The following is an 11045-nucleotide window of genomic DNA, read 5'->3' as shown; positions in this document are numbered from 1 at the left end:
AATAATATAAAAAGAAGATTTACTCAGAATTTAACTCATGCCAATGGTAGGATATGCTATATTTTATTTAGTACAAAGTTATAAATAAGAACAATGATTTACAATACATTACCTATTTTTTATAAAATACAATCATTATCAAATTGTTAGTATCAACAATAGCACTCTAAAACTTATAACAATTATTTAATTCTTATATTAAATATTATTATATTAAAATAATTTAACTTTTATAGCATCTATCCTGAAGCATGTTTGCAAAAATATTTGGTGTATGAAATACATTAATTAATATTGGTTTATAATTTTTCATTAAAATAAATAACAGAATTTTGAAAAATAAGTGTAAATTATAGCCGATCCCTCGCGGGTAAATGCAAGTTTTCGATACACAATATTGTTGCCAAACACATAGGCCTATTCTAACAATCTGTCATCCCATATAGAAAAATTGGATAGTGCGTTTTGTTAAGAAAGCATACAGCATCCGCTGCTTGAGTTGTAAGATTGGCCTAATAAATTATTTGATTACAGTGAGTTATTTAAAATGGATTTTTTTTTCGGGAGTAGTAATATTTTAAGAAGGTAGTAAGTATGTCTTAGGAGGTATTGTATTTAAGGAACACTGAAACATTGCTTTTGTTTACTTTAGTTATTATTGGTTTATTGTATTTTTAAAAAAAGAAAATAGTTGAAATCATTTAAAAATATTGTAAACTTAAATCTCATTTATCGCTGGCACGAATGTTATTGAATCTAGTAGTAAATTATGGTAGTTTTCCGTATGGCACAATTCCGCCTCGCCTCTTCGAAACAGACGGAAAAGTACCATACTGGAAAAGTACCATACTTAAATATATAATTTATAGCTGCCACGGGGGCGCGGAAAAGTACCATACTGGAAAAGTACCATGCTGGTATGGTACTTTTCCATATGGCACAATTCCGCCTCTCTTCTTCGAAAAAGACGGAAAAGTACCATACTGGAAAAGTACCATACTTGAAAAAGGACGAGGCGGAATTGTGCCATATTTTTTTTAAACACTCTATGGAATGACTGCAACGCCTCTGTTCTCAGAATAGTGTGGAGAATTCGCCTGTAGACAGCGCTGTCAACTCCAACAGTGTCTTCGGTTAACTCAAATGACGCCAGATAGCAGCACGTGTCCTTTTTAAAGTATGGCACTTTTCCGGTATGGTACTTTTCCGTCTGTTTCGAAGAGGCGAGGCGGAATTGTGCCATACGGAAAACTACCATATTTTACTACAAGATTCAAAAACATTTGTGGCAGCTATAAATTATATATTTAAGTATGGTACTTTTCCGTCTGTTTCGAAGAGGCGAGGCGGAATTGTGCCATACGGAAAACTACCATATTTTACTACAAGATTCAAAAACATTTGTGGCAGCTATAAATTATATATTTAAGTATGGTACTTTTCCAGTATGGTACTTTTCCGTCTGTTTCAAAGAGGCGAGGCGGAATTGTGCCATACGGAAAACTACCATATTTTACTACCAGATTAAATAACATTCGGACCAGAAATAGATTGGCTATGATTTTTCATTATTTTTATATAAGGTTTAAAATATCTATACAAATATTTACCAGGTATAATCTATAATACAACATCACTACTGAATTCATACTAAAATTTAAATTTAATATATATTGCTTAAACTAAGAGAAAATTAATGAAATATCTACACCAGAATTTCTTATTTTTATTATACCTTTTCGGATATTATCTTACGACAATGAAAAATTCACTGAGGTGCAATTCATGTAAATAAATATCCACTTTTGTCAAATATTTTTATTTTATATTATTGTACTGAAAATTTGTGTAAAACTTCACGTTAGCATTTATACTATATGTATCCATTGTGGTGGTGGGATAGTAATTTAAATGTAATACATTTACTCATGCGATTTACATAATTTTTGTGATCAAATTGTGAAACAAAAACTAAATTATAGATTTTGAAGACCTTAATGGCGCTATGGTTTCAAACGTTTAAATATTTCCTTAAAGATGGTTATATGATGAGATATAATTTTCAAAGTACATATCATAAATTTCAGGCTATTCATTTAATCACTTAAAGGGCCCGACTGCACGTTTGACTGAGTTGAATTCTTTAAAAAAAGTCCGCGAGTATGATACTCTATCTGAAAACAAAGTGACAGCATCAGTGGTGCCAACAAGGGGGAGGGCAGTACCCAGGGGCAGTTGCCCCCTCTGCGAGTTTGACAGGAAAATAGTTTCACATACAATTTGATGAAAAATTAACATTACATATTAACAACTTTAGTGCTGATTAATGAATATGTGAAGAATACTAATAAACAGACATATTTCCTTAAAAATTGTCTGAATAATTTTTAATTTCTATATTTAGAGTATAAAATTATGAAACAACTGACTTTGCCCCCCCCCCCCCCCCCCATCCAGGGTAAAATCCTGTGGGAGCCCCTGGACAGCATCACTTTTTGTAATCGAAACATTGAGGAAGCGAGCTACCAGCACATGATATTGGTGGGGGGGAGCAGGGGGGAGCGGATGACGCGCGGGTTGGCGGAGATAGGCTGCTGTTGCCAGCTCCTTCTAGGGTCACTCAAACCCTCTCCCCGCCAACGCAACAGTGTGCATGGGAGACGGAAATGAGCTTGTGCCAACCTCTCAGGCTAGGTGCGAGGCAGACAGTTATTCATTTACAGTCCTCAGTTCGTTAAAGGATAGCATACTGGTCTGGTTTCTCTTGTTATTTAATGATTCTGTATTATGTATAATATTAATTGAGCAATGAACACTGTTATTTTTAATTTTTATATGAAATTGCCAAAAATTACATTTTAAAACAAACGTGTTTTATTTAGGTGTAATGTTCATTTAGCCACTTAAGAAGTTTTAACTCTGTAAAATTATTTGTTACTGATGGAAACTAATTCAGTAATACCCAGTTACTAGTTTTTCTACAAATATTTGTGTTAAATTTATGTACATTTTTCACAAAATCTATTTTATGTGCATAGCCATATCTTCAGACACTTCACAAAAGATTTACTCATATCGCTGTATCTTATAAGACACTTTTTAGACACGTGTCTTCGGAATCCATAAATTTTTAGCCAATATTTTATTACTAAGAAATTATGATAATCTGAAAGAATCATTACTTATTTTTCATATATTAGAAAGAAAGATAACTAAAGAAAATTATGGGTAATATATACCTATACAGTTTTGAAAATTAAGCAAATATATTTTTGTTTTACAAACACATACCCATAGTCTCAGAAAAGTTTGAAAAACTCTCAGCTAACATATTAATGAACTGAAACTAATTAAAAGTATTTGAATTTGGACATTTAATTTTTGTGTTATACTTCAGCTGCGAAGATGTTTATGGATAATTTATTGTTTATTATGAGATTTTTCTCCAAGCAATAGAACATAAAACATGAATCAGTCTAATATGAGAAGCTCCTAAACTTAGTTGAAAAGGATAATAATAACAACAACCATTTAAAAACGTTAATGTGTGATTATTACTTTAACAAATTTCTTTGGCCGGAAAATACTTTTCGTTACTAAAACAACCGTTACCAAAGTAAAGCAGTATTTCAGTGAGGTGCATAATCATTTTTTGATGCATTCAACACAGTCGCCCTATTTTTTAATATCTCTGATTGTATAAATATGTTATGCCGTAAATTGTTTCTTCATATGAACGCTTTATAATTATTTACTTGGAAATAGATAGAATATAAACCATAAATATTATATGCAAAAAATAAAAACCATATATGTTTTTATTTTTATTTTACCCATTGTTAGATGTTGCCACGGTCTGACTACTGGAAAATTATTATATAATGTTATGCTCCATTGTCCATAACCCCAAAACCGTATGTAACTGAAAAGTTTATATATTTATATAGCTATATAAATTCCATTTTCTATGGACACGATAGCTATCGTAATTTTGAACAAATAACTTTCAAACCAATGTATAAAAAATGGTAATGATAAATATCGGTCAAATTAGTTAATTCCACCCAACGGCTATAAATGGGCAACGTTTTTTGAAAAACAGAAAAATGGTTATTTCTTACAACATATGACAAATATTGCTTCTATTTCAACGTAGGACTAATACCATAAACTGTGTTCTAAAATAATGTTTAATACAACCAACCCTTACTGAAAAGGAAGGAGGGGGGAGAAACAAGCTTTGAAGGACAAAAGAAATTCATAACTCTCTTAGTAGGCATGTCAACGAATCCGTTTGAATTGTTTGTAAATCTTAGATGTAATTTTTATCTAAGACTATTGTCAGAATTTTTTTTTATAAACCAATTTGCCGCTAGTGGATAAAAAACACGGAGAGAATTAAAAAATTGAAATGATAGTATATGTACCATGTTAAAAACTTTCTTGTTACTGTAAAACCTCAAAATATTTTCTACAAATTACGCACTATGAACACGATTGAATACTTTGTTAATTTTTTTTCTACCTCATGTTTTTATTGCCAACAATTTCTTCAAGGGGTGGAAATAACAAGGGTTGAAAGACAAAAAAAAAATGTAGTGGGAATACTCTCAAATCCAGAATAATCTATTCAATAATCATAAACATGATCCAAAAAATTGAGCTAAAATGTTCTTTATGTAAGGAACTATTAGAGTAAGAATGGGAAGTGATGGAACTAAAATATTTTAAGTTTTCTTACTATTAATTGATTAAATGTATTTTAAACATTGTTAATATTATCCAAACCTAAGTCCAAAGTAAAAATTTATAGAAAATTAACAACTAAGGTAGTATGCATAATACGTAAAATCGTTCTAAGTTCTTCAATGCTGGATGCATTAAATTAAAACCATTTGAATAATTTTCACTCTGTGAAAAATGAGAAAATATTAAATCCATCGGTTTGGAGTATTTAATAACATATTATATAATGTTACATAAAGTAATTTTTTAAACGTGCCATAAGTTTATAAAAGTTTCTGGAATATTACAGAATAATCAGGAACTTTGAAATGTACCTACGCCTTTATGCTGTAAATTTTTTTTTAAAATTAGGATTGGATTGCCACTTTTAGATTATGTAGGAAATTAAGTGAAAACTAACCTTCGTGCGCATGTACTGACTTCACATTAGATACTTATATGAAGAGATCCAGAAATATTTCGGATTCATCTGGCGTCTGGGTGGAATTAACAGTCCGACATGTGCTAAAACGAGGTTTGCTTTTCAATTTATTAGCGAGAACAGATTTTTTTATCTTGTTAATCGACACAACTTGATTCATTTACTTTCTCTACTAGCTTGGCATCATACAGACTGGTATTTGAGTCAAAAATTCAACTTTAATGATAAGCATTGGCCTTGGGCCCCGAAACACGAAGTTAAATATGACGTAATATATCAGATAATGATTTTTTATTTTTTATTTATAATTTTTTTAGGTTCTCTGGCTTCATTGATGTATACAAATCAAAAACAACTGCAAGCTATTATAAGATGAAGTACAGACAGGTTCTTAGATGTAAAGCTCTAAGAATTATAAAAATATATACATTAGCTGAAATTATTAAGTGCCCTTCTAAGATATTATCGGATCTTACAAACATCATTAACAGTTTTAAGATTTTTCACAAGCTAAAATGGGCCTTGTGCAACAGTACAGAAAAAAGCTTCTTGAAAAAAAAATTATTGAAAACTGGTTAAATGAAGAAATGGTTTACCTGCTGCCCCAGTCTCTTCATTGAAATGGCGACCGTATAAATAATTCGATGATTTGAATGATCAAACAAAGCACCGGGAAAAAATGGAGCTCAGAAAGAAAGTTCCTGTAGATGAATTAACTTACGCAGCGCAATTGGGTCATCGTGCCGCAGGCAATATAGATATGGCTAATAAGTATACTTCCAAAGTCTCCAACCAGAACCACAAAGTTTCGGATGGCCGCTGCCATTGTAGGGCTAGATCTTGAATATATTCTCCGATTTTAAATAATATTGAAAGTGATATCTTTGGGTTTCGATATAAGTGTCGAAAATTTTTGTACGTACACCATAAATATTGCATAATATTATGTAGAATTGTGTGCCTAGCAACCTATGTCATCAATAGTCCACAGTATATTAACTCATGTTCCGAGGATCACATTGCATGCTTTATTTCCGAATAGTCAGTTGTCGGAATAAGCAGCCGAAGCGAGAAATAAACGTTTTATTCAGTACAGAGAAAGCTTCTCCAGAACATTTTCCAGGTTGGACTGTAATGAGGATATTTTAAATCGCTCGCGTTACCTTCGGACCCATTTTCACTGGCATGAAATCTAACTTAAATAGAAAAAGGCAGACAATATCAAAGAAAGTCTTAGAGTTTTTTTTAAAAAACAAGCTGGTTCTTTGAATGATAGCTAAAATGATGATGAAATGTAAGTTATATCTTTTGTTAACGAGTGTCTATTTATTTATTAAATATGTACTTTAAAGTTATTTTAAGACTTTTTTTGTTATACATCCAATCCAGTATGTAGGCAGTGTAATATTGTTACGATCCTTCCAAGTGGGTTCGAGAGGAATAGCCCAATTAAAAGATTAATTGTTTGAATACTGTTTTATTGTTCACTATTTACACTTTGCTCTCCGCACTATATACAAGTCTGTTCCGCTCTATCGAGTCTCGCAGTTCACTCACACACACTCCAGCTCTCGCCACCAGCCGCGCCGCCGGCCCAGTCCCCACTCGCAGAGGGAGGTCGGCTCCAAGTAGTCGCTGCTAGCTCCTGAAGTCGTCGCGCCGCCGCCGCAGCCCTCGCTCCACTCCGCACCACCGCTGTCGCACGCCTCTAACTATCGCACGATTGTCGCCAGTCGCCAGGTCGCCCCAGCACTCAATATTCTGGTCTCGCCGAGACTCCCGCTCGCCAACGCACACTGCTCCTAACTATCGCACGCTGTCGCCCCTATACCAGCGAGAAGGCCCCGGTACCACTCTTGACTCTCGCGACACCACTCGTCCCTTTTATAGGGACGGTCCTCCACTGTCACCCTTTCTGGCTTTATCGAAGGTTTTAGACGTCGACGTACCGAGATGCTGCTGGAAAAATGACGTGGCACGAAGGAGCCAGGGCGAAGGGGTACCGCTGCCGAATGGCCCAGAACAAGCGTCGGGGCGCACTGGTATGCGTGAAGCGTCAGTAATTTGGGCCGCTTTCAGTCAGCAAGGCGGCTCCTCTGAAGCTGGCCTTGCCACCCGGCCCTCTGTGTAACTGCCGGGGACGTAGACAAGTGGCGAGGAGGGCGGACTAGACTGTTCTTAAAATGTCAAACACGTCGGCAATTCAAGCCACCTGGCCGGCCGCGGCCCACAACGCAGTCGTTACTACAAATTATGGGTTAAGCTTGAGTAAACAGCTACAGGTATGCATACGTATAACTTTCACGAGTTTGTTGAAAGTGATTGCTTTTATTTGAATAATTAACGCATCTCCATACGAAAAGCAAAAAATATATATTTTTGGCCAGGTTTGTAACTCAAATACCAATCTATGCTGCATTGTCTCACAATCGCAGAGGGACATGCCCAAATAACTGCCTTTCAATCATTAACACTGTGAAAAAGTATAAATATTTGCATTCTAGCTTGCGACCATATGAATGCGCAGAATTTCCGTTTGTCTTCGAGCCTATATACTGTCTGATGTAATTGGCTGTGATTGGATAAGCCCTTTTTTTAGAATTTCGTTTCTGGTTCAGGTAAAATAAGGTCAATAAATTTAAGGTTTGGAATCCAACTGGTTGTGTCTAATCTGGCCATCTAGTCTGGCATAGGCTTATAGATTATAAGAAAATATTTATATAGTTTCCATGTTCGCATATTATATAACTGTGCAAAAATATTTTAAGGGTTTGAATGCCGTATATGTGAAATAAGTATCAAAAAAATTTTAAAGTCACAGGTAGATTGTTTGGAGTTCGTTCAGTGTATGCTTACCTTGATTGTAATCTATATGAAACTTTAATTGGATTGTATACTGGAAAATTAAGGCATTCCACTTTTTATTTTATTAAACTTCTTCAGGAGCGATGGAAGTATTATTTAAAGTCTGAATATTAATGCAGCGTTTTTGTGAAACATTGTTCTGAATTGATAATATTCTTGCTTCTTAACCTTTTCAAAGGAAGCGACAGTAGGAACCCGTCTTTTAAAAGTCAATTATCTGTCACCAAATATATTACTAAATCATACACCACATTATAATTATCTATGACCCCACGAACGAGGTAATATGTTAAGCATAAATTAGAAGAAATTATTTTTAAAAACGTTTAAACAAAAGTTGTGTGTGACATGCTTTTTTTACTTTGTAGCAGTATGTTTATAATCTAAGGTTGTAATATTAAATTAACGACTAATTTAATCTTAGTTTTGATATTAAATAAACAACTTATGGTCTGAGTATTTAAACTGTGACAGATATTTAAGTATACTTGTAAATGAGTCATAATATTTTAATTCATGTTTATTGTTCCTACTTTAATAATATTTGTAATAAATGCCGAAATGTTAGAATTATTAAATACTTTAAAAATAAATGTAATAAAATAAAATGTGCACTGTGTTATTTAGTTGATACACTGTATAAATGATTTTGCCAACTAGTAATAAGAAAACATTTTAAATGTGGTTAAGGATACAATTTATAGAAGATGTACATTTTAAAACGCCTAGAAATTATAAATATAATTTTTAATGCTGTAGTTGGGGTCATGAAAATCTAAATATAACATTTAATTGTGTGATTATTTTAGATAATTATCTTCTATACTTATTAATAGAGGTTAGAATTGCCAAAAAAAATTATTTTCTATCACGTGTAAGAGTGAGTTACGCGCGATATTTTTCTAATGTAACTGAAATATTCATTTAAAATCACAGATATTTGTAAACTGGTACCTTATGGCAAGCCCACGTTACTGGCGAGGGGTACAGGTGAGGAGGGTGGCCCGACCCTCGAACAATGCCGCTCTAACAATAGCCATTCCAATTCTTGAAAACCAGCCTGCTCATTGATCCCCGTCGACACCCTTCGGCTCCCGGCGCAGCGCCAGCTCCGAATGGCCCGCGACAATAATTCATCATTTATTTTAAAGTAGGTACTCTATTACGTTTTCCGTGGTATAAAAAATTATGCTTGTACAAAAGTCAGTCTTAACCAGTTAGCGCGACATTAAATATTCACTATTATTTCTGAAAATAAAAAATTACAATAATAATACGTTGTAGTACATATTTATAATAATCTTCTTGTAAATTTACAAAATATTTCTTGGCAACTGGCTTTAAAAGAAATCTTTCCTAGAAGTACGACATATATGAACAAACATTTATGAACGACATAGGTCACTCTAATTCTAATTAACTTGGGACTTTATATAGATTTATGTAATAATACGTTTATATAATTATTCCATTTTAATCTGTTTCACATTCCAGTTCATATTCAATGTCTTGCAATTTTCGGCATGTATAATGTTTTTTTATATTTCTTTCCAAAAATACATATTAAAATATCTTTAATTAATAAGAATACTTTTGCATTTATCTATTAATGTCATATTATTTAATATTACAATAAAAGTCAGGCCCTATAACTTCAATAAGTTAAAAAAATCATATATATTCTAATATAATTCATGATTATAGTCTTTAAAGTGTGTTATTTATATGTGATTGTGAAAGATTCGAATGTGCTGTATTTTATAATTAAAAACGCACGTTAGTTCAATAAATGAAAAGGTAATATATTGTAAATATATCATGTCACGACTGGGAAGAACCCACCACAGATAGAGGACTTGTGTAGCAGGACGCGTAGCTCCACATCATCCTTCATATGTATGCAGGTACTTACCGAGTGAAACACACGTAGGGAAGAGAACCAGTTTAATTAAGAATTGGTTCCAGAATTATTGCTTCACATATGTTAGGTCATTAGTGCCCTACTGTATCAATTGATGTAATAAACAATAATAAAATAAGAATACTGCTCTATTGGATGCAAAATGGATTCCGACCGTCCCGGGCTTCCAGGGCTGATACTCTGCTGGGTGACAATGAGCCTAATGGCTCTGTTAACAGTAGAAAGCCCTGGCTAGGCACGCGCCTGCTATCTTTAATAAATGAGACAGAGCTGGCAACACTGGATGACCATGTGGTCCCGTCGGTAAACCACCCCCCCCCCCCTACACCAAGAACAATACATGCTGTCTCTGTCTTATCTCTGTCCGCGATCTCTAGCTCTCGGCTTCTCCCAAGCGCTACCTGGCGACCATGATTCACAAACGTGTCCTTGAAGCTTGCCCTATTTATATAGGAAAATACAAACCAAACATAACAGTTGTAAATAGCGCAAATGTGGTAGTTCTTAGAGAATTATGACTATAATAATTAGTTATATGTATTAGTTCTGGTACAGATTTAAACAAAATTGTGCCCCGAAAAAATGAAATTGCACATGCATATTGTTTTCAAAGACAAATTCTGTACTGGTTGACATTACACTAACCATTTGAGACATGCATTAAGTTCATCAGCTAGTTTAGAGCATGGTATAAGGGGGAGAGTTTGTCGAAAATCAGAATACAATAAAATGAGTACACCATCAAATAGCTGTTCATTTTCTCACCAACCTTTAAGATTGCGATAAAGAGCTTTTAGATCTTTTTGTTTGTGAGGCATATGCATTCGTCCCATATAAAAAGCCTATATGATTGTAGTACTTTACCAATTCCAGAATTTTTGCTGAATTGGCATGTTGTTGCCACGATTCCAGATAACGAAATTTCCAGCAAAAATTTTAGCGGCTCATATTTAAACACTCCCATTTAACATTTGTCAGACCAGTCACCCCAATCTTTCCCTCTACTGGATCTGATTTTTGCCAATGCAATGCATGTCGTGCAGTGTACTCGTCTAACCCAGCTTCTAACGCACATTCACTGGCTGATATTCT

Source organism: Bacillus rossius, chromosome 6, assembly GCF_032445375.1.
Source record: "Bacillus rossius redtenbacheri isolate Brsri chromosome 6, Brsri_v3, whole genome shotgun sequence".
NCBI lineage: Eukaryota > Metazoa > Arthropoda > Insecta > Phasmatodea > Bacillidae > Bacillus > Bacillus rossius.
The sequence above is the reverse complement of the archived record's forward strand: the minus strand, read 5'-3'. Positions refer to the sequence as shown.